This window comes from Lethenteron reissneri, chromosome 52 (genome assembly GCF_015708825.2).
Source record: "Lethenteron reissneri isolate LAM-NWPU_2019-01 chromosome 52, ASM1570882v1, whole genome shotgun sequence".
NCBI lineage: Eukaryota > Metazoa > Chordata > Hyperoartia > Petromyzontiformes > Petromyzontidae > Lethenteron > Lethenteron reissneri.
Window position 1 is genome coordinate 11,456,353 of NC_083830.1, and position 15,118 is coordinate 11,471,470.

At 55.7% G+C, this 15,118-nt stretch overlaps 1 protein-coding gene across 2 annotated transcripts in view; it reads left to right on the forward strand.

Annotated features, from left to right (window-relative positions):
* Positions 1-15,118, forward strand: part of JARID2 (jumonji and AT-rich interaction domain containing 2) — an 85,786-nt gene that overhangs the window by 37,779 nt on the left and 32,889 nt on the right. The window lies entirely within an intron of this gene.

The following is a 15,118-nucleotide window of genomic DNA, read 5'->3' on the forward strand; positions in this document are numbered from 1 at the left end:
CTGTAGAACGGGGGGAGACACACAAACTCCACTCACTCTGTAGAACGGGGGGAGACACACAAACTCCACTCACTCTGTAGAACGGGGGGAGACACACAAACTCCACTCACTCTGTAGAACGGGGGGAGATACACAGACTCCACTCACTCCCTCTGTAGAACGGGGGGAGACACACAAACTCCACTCACTCTGTAGAACGGGGGGAGATACACAGACTCCACTCACTCACTCTGTAGAACGGGGGGAGACGCACAAACTCCACTCACTCTGTAGAACGGGGGGAGACACACAAACTCCACTCACTCTGTAGAACGGGGGGAGACACACAGACTCCACTCACTCTGTAGAACGGGTGGAGACACACAAACTCCACTCACTCTGTAGAACGGGGGGAGACACAGACTCCACTCACTCTGTAGAACGGGGGGAGACACACAAACTCCACTCACTCTGTAGAACGGGGGGAGACACACAGACTCCACTCACTCTGTAGAACGGGGGGAGATACACAGACTCCACTCACTCTGTAGAACGGGGGGAGACACACAAACTCCACTCACTCTGTAGAACGGGGGGAGACACACAAACTCCACTCACTCACTCTGTAGAACGGGGGGAGACACACAAACTCCACTCACTCTGTAGAACGGGGGGAGACACACAAACTCCACTCACTCTGTAGAACGGGGGGAGACACACAAACTCCACTCACTCTGTAGAACGGGGGGAGATACACAGACTCCACTCACTCACTCTGTAGAACGGGGGGAGACACACAAACTCCACTCACTCTGTAGAACGGGGGGAGATACACAGACTCCACTCACTCACTCTGTAGAACGGGGGGAGACGCACAAACTCCACTCACTCTGTAGAACGGGGGGAGACACACAAACTCCACTCACTCTGTAGAACGGGGGGAGATACAGACTCCACTCACTCTGTAGAACGGGGGGAGACACACAAACTCCACTCACTCTGTAGAACGGGGGGAGACACACAGACTCCACTCACTCTGTAGAACGGGGGGAGACACACAAACTCCACTCACTCTGTAGAACGGGGGGAGACACAGACTCCACTCACTCTGTAGAACGGGGGGAGACACAGACTCCACTCACTCTGTAGAACGGGGGGAGACACACAAACTCCACTCACTCTGTAGAACGGGGGGAGACACACAAACTCCACTCACTCTGTAGAACGGGGGGAGACACAGACTCCACTCACTCTGTAGAACGGGGGGAGACACAGACTCCACTCACTCTGTTGAACGGGGGGAGACACACAGACTCCACTCACTCTGTAGAACGGGGGGAGACACACAAACTCCACTCACTCTGTAGAACGGGGGGAGACACACAGACTCCACTCACTCACTCTGTAGAACGGGGGGAGACACACAAACTCCACTCACTCTGTAGAACGGGGGGAGACACACAGACTCCACTCACTCTGTAGAACGGGGGGAGACACACAAACTCCACTCACTCTGTAGAACGGGGGGAGACACACAGACTCCACTCACTCTGTAGAACGGGGGGAGACACACAAACTCCACTCACTCTGTAGAACGGGGGGAGACACACAAACTCCACTCACTCTGTAGAACGGGGGGAGACACAAACTCCACTCACTCTGTAGAACGGGGGGAGACACACAAACTCCACTCACTCTGTAGAACGGGGGGAGACACACAGACTCCACTCACTCTGTAGAACGGGGGGAGACACAAACTCCACTCTGTAGAACAGGGGGAGGGGGAGACGCACAAACTACTCGCCACTCTTGCAGTACAGGGGGAGACACACAAACTCCGCACACAAAGGCACCTGGGTCGGGAATCGAACCCAGGTCCATCTTGCTGCGATGCCACGAGTGTCACCACTGCACCACCTACCTGCCTGTATGTTTGTGCGTGTCATTGGGTGTGCGTTTCGCTGTGTGTACGTGACTCGGTGTAGACAAAGACAGTGATCCGCACAATGCGCTATTATTTGAATTGATCTTGGACCTCCCCTAGGTCGACTCGGCCTAAATGAGTACCTGGTGCGGTGTGTAAACATCGCCACTGGAGAGACAAAGGCGGCCGGGCGTGGCATTAGCTTCTCACCCTGGAGTGCCGTGCCAGTCTTCATAGGTGCTCGCTAACAACTCTTACCCCAACCCTCTGTTAAGGCTGCACAGGGATCTTTGTGTTCGTGCATGTGAGTGCATATGCGTGCGTGACCGTGTGTGTGCATGCGCGCGTGTTAGTGTGTGCATACGTGACCGTGTGTGCGCGTGTACGCGCGTGAGTGTGTGCGTGCGTGCGCTGTCGAGGAACATGGTGGCAACGCCGGTGCTGGGCTCCCTGCCGCTGCTGCTGCTGCTGTGCTCCCCCTCCCCACCGCGCGGCCCTTCCGCTCCTCGTGAAGCCAGTTCCTGCCCAGCCACTGCCGCCGCCACGCCGGCGATGACCACACGTGATCGTAATCCCGTGCCGCGCAAACAAAGCCAAAGGTCCCCCGTGTAGCCTTTTAACAGGCTGTTGGGGCAAGTGCTGTCGGCAATCGCACGTGGGCTCACTTAGCTGGAGAGGGTCCTTGCCTGTAAACATCGGTTTTATATGTCTTGTCAAGAGGGTTTCTCACGTGACGAATTTTATCATTCACAGAGCTAGAATTTGGCTAAACAAACGGAACTCAAATGTATATTGAAGAGTGTCCGCTCTGAGACCATCCACTCATTTCACTCAACTGGACAACAAGGACCACACACAGACAGAACCACACGGTCAGGCAGAACCACACACACACACGGACACACACGGACAGACATCTAAACGGACACACGGACAGAATGGCGTACAAACGGACGGATGTACAAACATAGTCATTGTTGGAATGTACAAACTAATCACCATACAGACGCACGGACACAGCCTGGGGCTGGCACTGTGAAGACAGACAGGAGATGGCGGTGGGAGGGGGTTCTTGACAGAAGTCGCATGGGGGATGGGTGGGTGGTGGGGGATTGGTGGGATGTATGGTTGGGATGGGGCGGGTGGCGTCGTGGCGATAGTGATTTGTTGTCCTGCGATGGTACGATTCGCGGCTCTGCCAGCTCTCGTCGCGTCTGCGATGGCGCCGTTGACGTCTACGTCAAAGGGAAGACGAGCTGCGGCTGCGGTGCAGTGGCCGGGGTGCAGTGGGCCACCGTCTCGGTTCTGGCTCCTGGCGGTGGCTAGGAGATGTTAACTCCCTCGCCTGGTATGCAGGAGGTCGTGGGTTAAATCTGGACCCTGACACCTGTGTATATGGAGTTTGTATGTCTTACTCCCCATAGTCGCGTGGATTTTACTCCCTCATTTATAATTACCGTGCGTTTAGACTTTTTGGCTGCTATAAAGTTCCACGCGACGATAAGCCACTTAGTTGAGCTTAAATTCGTGGCAGCCAGGTCGCTTCTAAAAAAGAGCAATAAAGTAGCTCAGTGGGGCCTTACCTGGTAAAATAAAATATATTGTCCTGGCAGTGCAGCGTCAGTGAGTTCACCACCGCCACATTCGGTCTGAGATTGGCAGCAGGTCGCCCGTGACGGTGGGGTAAAGTGTGGGTTACGCCTACATTTCCCAACACGTCTGGCCAGAGTGACAGAGTATGCCAAATTATCTCCAGTGGGAGGCACAGTGAGGGTCGTGATGATTCTGTGTTGGTTGTTGTCAAGAAGAGTTTTGCGTGGAACTGGGACCCGTATCTCGCAGAGAGAGCCCTTGCCAATAAACATTTGGCACCTGGCAGTTCATCTGCAGCATTGGTTCAAGCAGAATCTGACTGCTGCTGATGAGAAACTGAATGTCGAAACTGGACCAGAGTTTTGCTTGTATTGTTAAACCAATGCTGCTGAAACTACGCACTACAAAAAGAGGTTAGAGTGTGTGGCTGATGGGATGTACAAGTCAGAATACAGGGTGTTTCAAAAAGATATGGACCCAATTTCAAAGCAGTATATTTCACGATGGCTACATATTACAATTACACAAAAAGTTACAAACGGTTTAATTTGTTATTAAGTTTTACTAACCATTTTATAAATGCTCTGTGCCCTCCACCTGCTGTACGGACAACATCGAGGTGATAGTTGAATTCGTCCCAAACGCCTCTCAAAGTGTCTTCTTCCACTGAAGTCACCGCTGCTGTGATTCTGTTTTTGAGGTCCTCTAGATTAGTCGCTAGTGGTGGCACAAAAACACGGTCTTTGACGTATCCCCACAAGTGGTAGGAGTTTTATTCATGGGCTGTTCATGGTTGCAGAGCTATAGCGATTTCAAATCGGGTACATTTGTTTGAAACGCCTTGTTTTTATTTATACTGGAGGAATCCGATGAGCTCTCAAGCTCTTTTTCATAGATGTCCAGTAGGGGTGGGAGAGAACGTTACAGCAACAAACAGTACAACAACACGATAGTGCAAAATACAAATAAGGGAAGGAGGCGAATTGTCGACTGAGTGAGTTTGTTTCTTGAGACTGGCCACATCATTATTGTTCACAATTGATGTTTGGTTGAGGCCACTTCGTAATGATCTGACTAAATCTGTGCCGTAAGGCCCTCCGCCACCCGACAAACTATAAAAGGTGGCACGGCGCCGGAACGTTTAGCACCAGATTGTGATCGTTGCTGCTCCGTACGTGCATACAACTTATTCTTTGGTTCTTTCGGTTAAGTCACGTATAAAGATAAAAGAATAAATTAAATAATAGCATACTACGACGTTTCGATTGCAACACAAGCAATCATCATCAGGTATAAAAGAAATAGCAACAAAAATCTAACCAGAAAACTATAGACAGACACACAAGCAGACAGACATCACAAAGACACACAGAGAGAGAACACGTATCGGCAGAAAGAGAGAGGTCGTTTCTGTGACGAGGCTGTCGTGGCTGTGACGGTACCACCTGAAGACGGAAGCTTGTGTTGCCTCCAAAACGTCGTGATTTTTATTTTATTTTACTTTTTAATGTTTTTTACCTACGTGACTTTACCGAAAAAACCTAAGAATACAAAGAATAATTCCTGCAGTCACGAAAGCTCCAAAATTGAGATTGCGTACAACTTCTTGCGCCACTATACCTCGCCGACCGTGCCAATTTGAGCTCTGAGCCAGTAGCAGCAGCCACAGTCGGCGCACGTTTACCCACGATGTGACAACTCGATTTGTCGCTGGGTCGTGGAGAGCCACGGTTATACAATCCACCTTGTAACCTACACGACGATCGAACCCGTGTATCAACCTATCGTAAATCTGGACGTCTGGTCTTGAGCTCCCGCGCACGAGAATCGTCTTGACCCGTGCAGGGTCACGGGGGCTGCGTGGGTCACAACCTCTGACCCTTTGTTTTGACCCCCGCCACTCCCCGTCCACTCGTCAGGCGATGACAAATCACCCCTGGCCAGCACTCGGCGGTGCCAACCGTCGGCACCGGGGCTTGCCAGGTGTTGTAGGCACGGGGTTGCGCAGTGTGGCCAGGATATGACGCTGCTGAGTTTCCCCCCCCTCCCCCTCCCGTACAGCGGTGCTGTGCAAGCCGAACTCCCACTGCTCACGAAGATCATGGCCACAACGTAGCTGCAACCTCCTGAGGGCGTTCGTTGAGGAGACTCGGCGTGGCCGTAGCGGTGTAACGCAGCAGTGCGGTAGTAGTTTGTGCCCGTGTGGTTGCCGGTGTTGTTGTGGATGAGCGCGTGGATCTCCGTGCCGTGCGACTTGGTGGGGCGGCCAGCTCCACGCTGAATTCAAATCGGCTTCCCCCAGTTCTGTCCAAACGCATCCCTCACGGAATGGCGCTGTGGGCAAAATACACGTACGCACGCATGCACGCATGCACACATGCACACATGTACACACGCGCACACGTACACACGCGCACACGTACACACGCGCACACGTACACACGCGCACACGTACACACGCGCACACGTACACACGCACACAGAAAAAATGAAGACAAAGATCCCCTTTATAGCCTTTACAGGCTGTTTGGTCAATTGCAGTTAGCAAGCACCTAATGAAGGCCGACACTGCGCACGAGGGCATGGTGTAACCAGCACCACGCCCGGCCACCTTTGTCTCCCCAGTGACTGGTGTAGTATTTACCACTGATGTTGATTATCTGTGAATGGAAATTGAACTTGGGTCACTGGATTCGTAGCGCCGTGCGCAAACCGCTAATTGTCAACAGCCACCGTTCACCACTAAGTGGCGGTGATGTCACCACTGCACTTGTGCCAGGCCAGGTGCACTTTGAGGCCACGTTTAGTGTCCAACACACGCTGGCAGGAGATGATGGGACAGACAGACCCAGGTGCCATGGGTTGGCTGACTGAGATTACTGGCAGATGCACCACCTGTGCCCCTTCCTGTGCCAACTCGCTGTGCTTTAGCCGCCCGGCGCTGCACCTGTTGTTGTGAGTGTCACTCCTCTGCCCTCCGTTTTTGCTGGAGGGCGACTGCCTCCAACTACCCAGTAGTTTCATTCACGAGCCTCCTCCACAGACGTACACATGCGCACACACAGTGAATTTTAGCGTGCGTTTGGTATGAACGTTTGTATGAGGGAGCGTCAACACGGCTGAAATGTTTATGCGTGTTCGTCTGCGTGTGCAATGCGTGTGTGTTGTAACAGGCAGAGTGAGTGTGTCTGTGTGTGATGTGTCTGTGTTTGTGTGCGGTGGTTAGTGCATTAAATTACAAACCCAGCGATTCCCTTTCACGGCCATTGACGAATATTTGACCTCGCCTAAATTTACTCTGCTTTAAATTAGTACCGTGTAAACATCAGTACTGGGGAAACAAAGGCGGCCGGGCGCACGCAGCGATGGCCTACACCGCCCCCTTGTGTAGCCGTGTGCCGGCATTCACAGGCGCTGCCGCTCGCTCGCAGCGCTCGTCCCAACAGCCGGCGTGGACTACACGGGGGTCTTTGTCTTGGACGAGGCATGTCGCCTTCGCCAGCTGCGCCGGTAGCTCGCCCTGTCGCCAGCGCCGAGTGACGGGGAACGGAGCGCCGAGTGGCGGGGAACGGAGCGCCGAGTGACGGGGAAAGGAGCGCCGAGTGACGGGGAACGGAGCGCCGAGTGACGGGGAACGGAGCGCCGCGTGACGGGGAACGGAGCGCCGAGTGGCCAGGGAACGGAGCGCCGAGTGACGGGGAACGGAGCGCCGAGTGACGGGGAACGGAGCGCCGAGTGACGGGGAACGGAGCGCCGAGTGACCGGGGAACGGAGCGCCGAGTGACGGGAAACGGAGCGCCGAGTGGCAGGGGAACGGAGCGCCGAGTGGCGGGGAACGGAGCGCCGAGTGGCCGGGGAACGGAGCGCCGAGTGACCGGGGAACGGAGCGCCGAGTGACGGGGAACGGAGCGCCGAGTGGCGGGGGAACGGAGCGCCGAGTGGCCTGGGAACGGAGCGCCGAGTGACCGGGGAACGGAGCGCCGAGTGACGGGGAACGGAGCGCCGAGTGGCCGGGGAACGGAGCGCCGAGTGGCCGGGGAACGGAGCGCCGAGTGACCGGGGAACGGAGCGCCGAGTGACGGGGAACGGAGCGCCGAGTGGCGGGGGAACGGAGCGCCGAGTGGCGGGGAACGGAGCGCCGAGTGGCGGGGGAACGGAGCGCCGAGTGGCCTGGGAACGGAGCGCCGAGTGACCGGGGAACGGAGCGCCGAGTGGCGGGGAACGGAGCGCCGAGTGGCCGGGGAACGGAGCGCCGAGTGACCGGGGAACGGAGCGCCGAGTGGCGGGGGAACGGAGCGCCGAGTGGCGGGGAACGGAGCGCCGAGTGGCCTGGGAACGGAGCGCCGAGTGACCGGGGAACGGAGCGCCGAGTGGCGGGGAACGGAGCGCCGAGTGGCGGGGACGGAGCGCCGAGTGGCCGGGGAACGGAGCGCCGAGTGGCCGGGGAACGGAGCGCCGAGTGGCCGGGGAACGGAGCGCCGAGTGGCCGGGGAACGGAGCGCCGAGTGGCCGGGGAACGGAGCGCCGAGTGGCCGGGGAACGGAGCGCCGAGTGGCCGGGGAACGGAGCGCCGAGTGGCCGGGGAACGGAGCGCCGAGTGGCCGGGGAACGGAGCGCCGAGTGGCCGGGGAACGGAGCGCCGAGTGGCCGGGGAACGGAGCGCCGAGTGACGGGGAACGGAGCGCCGAGTGACGGGGAAACGGAGCGCCGAGTGACAGGGAACGGAGCGCGGGCGCTGCGAGCCGTCGAGCCACGCCGAGCCGTCGAGCGACGTGGGGCAGCCGACTCTACTGGGACGGCCCGTCCCGTGGAAGACACGGACAAGGACGAGCACACGAGCGGCGCCACACTAGTGTGCTCGTGCTGATACTGACCAGGGCTGCCGGCTGGAACCCAACTGTTGGACCGTGTGCGTTGCGGGGGTGGGGGGTTTGCGGCCACCGCTGCCGCCGCCGCCGTGGCTGCGGCCGGGTGAATGCCCGTACTGTACGCGCTCCTGAGTTTCCTGTTTCTGAATAATTTCGGTCACTTGAGGAGCAGAAAGAGAGGGGGGGAGAGCCGAGCAGAGTTTTGAAATGCAAATGTGCGCCGTGGTTTAAAATGCGCAGCACACACGTACACACCTAGACACGTGCGTGTTTGCGTGCATGCGCATGCATGCGCGTGTTTGCGTGCATGCATGTGTATGTCTGGACGCGTGGATGCGTGCGTGCATGTGTGTGTGTTTGCGTGCGTGTGTGTGTGCGCATGTGCGCACGTGGATGCGTGCATGTGGATGCGTGTATGCGCGTGGATGCGTGTGTGTGCGTGCGTGTGTGCACGTCAGGGTTCAGAGGTAATGAGTCACTTGGAGAGAAGTCCACCTCAGTGTTTCTCTCTTCTGACCTTGGCGTTGCGTTTCGGGCAGCGTGACGCGGTTCCCAAAACCGCACCCAACTCCACCACACCACCTCGGAGAAAATTACCACTCACGCACATGATATGCATGTACGCGCACGCACATATGCACATGCACTTACAAGCATTCACACTTACACGCACGTGCACGGACATACATGTACGTACACACTCACGTACACATGCACGTACACACGCATACATGTACAAAGACAAAGATGGCCTTAAGAGGCTGTTGGGACAAGTGCTGTTAACGAGCACCTTTTAAGGCTGGCACGGGGTGGGTGGCCAGCACCACGCCCGACCTGCCTTTGTCTCCCTAGTGGTGATGTTTACACACCGCACCAGGTACTCATTTGAGGCCGAGTCGACCTAGGGGAGGCCCAGGACCGATTCAGATAATCGTCACAGGTGTTGACCGTGAGCGGGAATCGGACTCGGGTCGCCGGCTTCATGGCGCAGCACGCTAACCGCTGCGCTACCGCTCCCCACACGCACACACGCACACACGCATACGCGTGAGTTAGTGCCACCATCACACGGCACCACCACCACCCGTGGCACACCATGGCCACGTTTCTCTCCGGGTCGCCCTCGTGCACGCCGCCATGGTAGTGCCCGTGTTGGTCCCCAGCTTACCGTCTGCAGTTCCCGCACGGAGGCGCGGGAAGCGCAGACGGCGCCTGGGGAGACGGGGGTGGCCGGGAGCGGTGGAGGAGACGCTCCGGGCTCCTCCACCGCTGGCGATCGTTCCCGCGGCGGTGCTGAGACTCGAAGCCGTGACGCATCCTTCTGGCAGCTTGCCACCAGCATCGGCAAGCTTGGATCTGCTGATAGGACGCTGAGTGTCGAAACCGGTCCAAATCTTTGCATGTGTAGAACCCAATGTTGCTGACATTATGCACTCCCAGAAGGCTGTGTGTGTGGCTGATTGTGGGGATGTGGGGAAGTGAGGGATGTTGGGGCATGGGGGGTATCAGAATCCTGAGATCCCAGAATCAGAATCTTTATTTAGAGTGGAAAAATCCAATGAGGTATGAAGCTGTTTTTCAGTGAGCGGGGAGAGTGAGTCGCGCCGGAAGGTGAGCGGAGCGTGCGGGACGCTTCGGAGGGGGCCGCGGGGTGCTGGGTGTCGAGCAGCAGTGCCGAGTCCGCGGATTCCGCTCGCAGCTGATGTTTTGTAACGCGAGACGGCCCTGGCCACTACTGGGAGCGTCTGGCAACGCGCGGGGAGGGCGGGGAGGGTGCGGGGCGCTGTGCCTCTGTGACGCTGACCACCGCGCTTGCTTTGCGAGTCACCCGTTTCGTTTTTCATCTGGATTTAGCGCTTCTACTCCGGGTGTGCCGTCAACGTGAAGTGACGAGGCCACGTCTCTGCAGCTCTGCGGAGTCCCGTGGAGTCCAACGGAGGAGCGACCGCGCAAACACAGAGAGAGAGATACGCGTGCGAAAACCGGTCCCGCGCAGGGTTAGCTTGAACTTAATTGATGGAGCTGAACTGATGCACTCCTCAGAAGGCCGCTCGGCCCAGGGCTTCCGTCAGAAATGCCTTGTGAGTTTCGTGCGGAGAAACGCGGGTTTGTGAAAGAGATGCGGCATCTGCTTGCGTCTTCTGTTCATGCGCGTAGCCCCAGTGCACGCGCGCAGTGTTCTTGCGTGCAAGCCGAAAACAAACGCGACGCGCCTCCTCCTGTTGCGGTGGTGCCGGCGTGGTGCGACCACGTGGTGCCGGCGTGGTGCGACCACGTGGTGCCGGCGTGGTGCGACCACGTGGTGCCGGTGTGGTGCTCCTCTCTCCCGCCTGCTGCCCACGTCGCACATCCTCGCCATAGAGCAGGGTAGGCGAGCGCCTCTCGCCGACGATCACGATGGCAGCGGTGATGACTCGGTCCGTGTGGGGTATTGCCACTATCGTTGTTGTGGCGCTATCGTGAAGGAAGACGGCGCTGTTTCACCGACCCAGGCTGGAGTAGTTAGGGTGACGGTGCTGTTGCATTTGATCCAAATTGAGTAGTTTTGCGGTGTAATTTTTCAAATTGAGCAAATTTGGTTCCGTTACCCCAGCACACAGTGGCCTGCTCTGACGTTTGACGTCACAGGATCTTAGCTGTGTGAGTGAAGCAGACGGAGTGCAGTGTTTACGGTTAATCCGCACTGCCAAATTAACCAGGGTAACCTACTGGGTTAGAACAGCAAACCACTGCTACAAGTGGTGAACGCACTTCGTCAAACCCCTGTCAAGCACGCACACCGCGTATGTGGTGGTGGTAGAGGTTGGGGAGGTGGTGTGCGTGGTGATGATGGTGTTGCTGGTGGTGGAGGAGGTGGTGGGGTTGCCGGATTAATTCAATCACTCGTATCACACTCGCTTCTCTACCTCATCGATCACAACCGGCTCACTCCCCCATCGCCTGCACACACCCTCACTCACTCACTCACCTAATCACCCACTAACTTTACCACTCACCCACTCGCGCACCCATTCACTCACCCACTCACCCACCCACTCACCCACCTACTCACCCACCCACTCACCACACCGCAAGTCCACCTCACTTCTTTCTCTGCCTCGTCCCCTCGCCCTGCTCTGCGCTGCTCAGCACAGGCATTACTCTCGCCGATTACAAACTTTGGTGGTGCTCTTTGTCGCTGGCCGCTGAGCGTTTTAGGCCTTTGGGCCCCCTGCGCTCTGCAACTGTGCTTTTAAAACAACAGCAACAAAAATTCGTTCCTTTGTGAACGTGGGGCCCCGGTTTATTTACTCAGCTCCAGAACGGCAATGAATCCTCCTCCACTCAGACTCACCACGCTGCAGTCTCCTCCTCCTCAATGTTTCCGTCCTCCCCTCCCCCAGTCCACATCTAAACACTTAGGATTAATTGCCTGTGTGTCTTTGTGTGTATCTTTGTGTGTGTGTATCTTTGTGTGTGTGTGTCTGTGTGTGTGTAGTCGGCCGGGGTGCGGTAGTGTAGCGGTTAGCGTGCTGCCCTACAAACCCGGCAACCTGGGTTCGAGTCCCGCTCATGGCCAACACCGGTGACAATTATTTGAACCGGTACTGGGCCTCTCCTAGGTCGACTCAGCCTCAAATTAATACCTGGTGCGGTGTTTAAACATCACCACTGGGGAGACAAAGGTAGCCGGGAGTGGTGCTGGCCACCCACCCTTTCGTTTGTTGTGCCGGCCTTCATAGGTGCTCACTAATAGCACTTGCTCCTACAGTCTGTTAAGGCTCTACGGGTGATCTTTGTCTTTTGTGTGTGTGGAGCGGCGCCGCAGTGTTTAGCGCACTGCACCACAAATCCGAGTTCGATTCCCGCTCGCGACCAATAAGAGCAGCGAACGTCTGAATCGGTCCTGGCTCCTCTCCTAAGTTAACTCAGCTTTAATTAGTAGCTGGTGCGGTGTGTGTCGCACTTCCCCATCTGCCTTTGCCCTTTCCCAACAACCTTGCTCAATCCGAGAATTGTGCTGCAGCGTCGTGGGATGCAAAATTGTATTATTATCTATTACAAACTTTGGTGGTGCTGTTTGTTGCTGACCCTTTGGACCTTTGGATATGTGCTCGGCAAGCTGCGTAATAAACATTGGCGCTCGGGGGAGACAAAGGTGGCCGGGCCATGGTGCGGCAGACCATACCATCACCCCCCTCCGAGTTGCACCGTCCTGGCATTCATTTGTAGGTGCTTCTCACAAACAGCACTTGCCCCAACAGCTTGTATGGGTTACACTGGGGATCTTTGTCTTGTGAGTAGAAGGAGGAGGATGGAATGTGGCTGGAGAGAGAGAGAGAGACAGGGATAAAGGGATCAGACAGAGGGAGCAACAAAGACAAAGATCCCCCATGTAGCCTTCACAGACTGTTGGGGCAAGTGCTATTAGCAAGTAGCACCTATGAAGGCCGGCACGGCGAGTGAATGGGTGGGCCACCAGCAACACACCCCGCTGCCTTTGTTTCCCGAGTGTATGTTGTTTACACACCCGTACCAGGTACTCATTTGAGGCTGAGTGAGTGGAGATTGCACGTTCTCTCTCCCCCCCGTGTCCAGCATGGGTTTCCTTCAGGTCCTCCAGTGTCCTCCCACAGCGATAATTCACACTCAGCGGCTACAACCCACACTGAGCGTAGCTGACATTGGCCAAACATCGCCAACACAGGACACCCATGAGAAAGAGTCGTTAAACGATTAAACTATTTTTTTATTTTACCAGATAAGGCCCCACTGACCTATGTAGCTCTTTTTCAGAAGCGACGTGGCCGTCACAAATGATCACTCAACGAAGTTGCTTATCATCATCGTGTGGACATTTATAGCAGCAGCCAAATACTAAATGTGGAGGGAAAAACCAGAGGACCCGGAGAAAAATCCACTCGACCACGGGAAGATAGACACGCAAACTCCAAATAAACAGCAGGCGTCAGGGTCGGGTTCGTACTCACGACCTACCGACCAAGCGAGGGCATTAACTTGTCGCCACCGTGGTGCCCAGTGCGGCTCTCCTGGGTAACTAATAATGATTAGTGTCGTTGTGAACCTGTCGCTCGACTGCCGTGAGTCGGGGCTAAAGGTCACGGGGTTAGAGTTCCCACGTATTGGCCGCACCGACGCGTGGCTCGCTCGCTGCAGAGAGAGGCGGGAAGGGAGGGCGGGGGGATGTATTTGGACGTTTTGGCGGTACAACGGTGGAGCACGACGACACACCTGTTGCCCCCTTGAGTGAGCTGCAGACTCTCCATTCGAAGTTTCCTTAGATTCAGCAGCCACTTTCCCATTCGAACGTGCGGTGGTGACACCACGAGTCGTCATCTTTTGATGCCACCATCCGCCAAGAAATTATTTCTGACATTAATCTGAAGAACCATCCGACCAAGTCTAGGTCACGAGGAGTTAAATCTGCCTTTGGAACACGGAGCAGCCAATCGTCATCAGGCTGGGTGCTGCTATACGACAACAGACTGTGAAGCTTCGTGTTCGGCTGCTCGTAACGTTCATCTTCTGATTGCTTCCACATCATGAGGACTGATTTTGATGCATCACCACCACCATCCCGCAAGATTTTCTGACCGGGGTTGCGAATCGTGGGTAAATAAATAATATTTGCAAAAAAATTAAAATAATGATACCCGCGCACCACGACTGGAGGACCGCCAATACGCTAATTTAAATTTCGTTTTAAAGCTTTCGTGACTGCAGGGATTAATATTCTTGGATCTTTCGGTAAAGTCACGTAGAAGGGAAATAATAAAATAATAAAAATCAAACAATAAGATTCTCAGAACGTTTCGGCCACAACAGTCCTAACATTAGGACGCTGTCTTTCCGACAGCTCTGTTCTGAGGACAGCTGCTTGTGTTGTGGCCGAAACGTTGTGAGAATTGTATTGTTTGATTTTTATTATGTTATTATATCCCTTCTACGTGACTTCACCGAAAGATGTAAGAACACTAATTTAACTTCTTTCTAATGGAACCAGGACGGGTTTGATTCCCGGTATCCGGCGTTGCCACCAGCGGTGAACAATTAATGGATGTGTACCTCGGGGGGAGCGCGGCGGAGCGTGAGCCACGACACGCGTGCTGTCACGTGACCTCCTTGGCCTTGGCCAGACCGCCAACCCGTGGAGCTGAATGCTTGGCCATCCTAACGGGAAGCGGTGAGGCGAGGAGACCGGTGTTCATGCTCGCTAGGGTTCGTCAGTAGAAGACAGCCATCGATGCCAAAGACCAGTTCGGACAACAACGGCTGGTGGTGGCTGTGGGTTGCTGGGTTCATAGCGCACGAACCGCTACTACAATACCACTCCCCTCCAAAGACAAAGATTCCCCTGTGTAGCCAAACAGACTGTTAAGGCAAGTGCCTTTAGCTAGTTGTACCTCTGAAGGCCGGCACGGCAAATGAGGGGATGGGTGGCCAGCACCGCCCCTGGTCACCCTTGTCTCCCCAGTGGTGATGTTTACATACCGTGCCAGGCACTTGTTTGAGGCTGAGTCTACCTAAGGGTGGCCCAGGACCGATTCAGCACCACTGTTATCGACCGTGAGCAGTTCGGCAGGTTCAAAGCGCGGCTCCCCTACACACACTCACATGCGCGCACCGATGCTCACACACACTCGCGCACGTTGCGCGAGAGAGTGGTGGTGATTAATTAATTTGCTGTTAACGAGGCGCGTGGACAGGGAGCGCGCCATGCTTGAGCGATCATCTGGCACGGCAAGTGGAATTA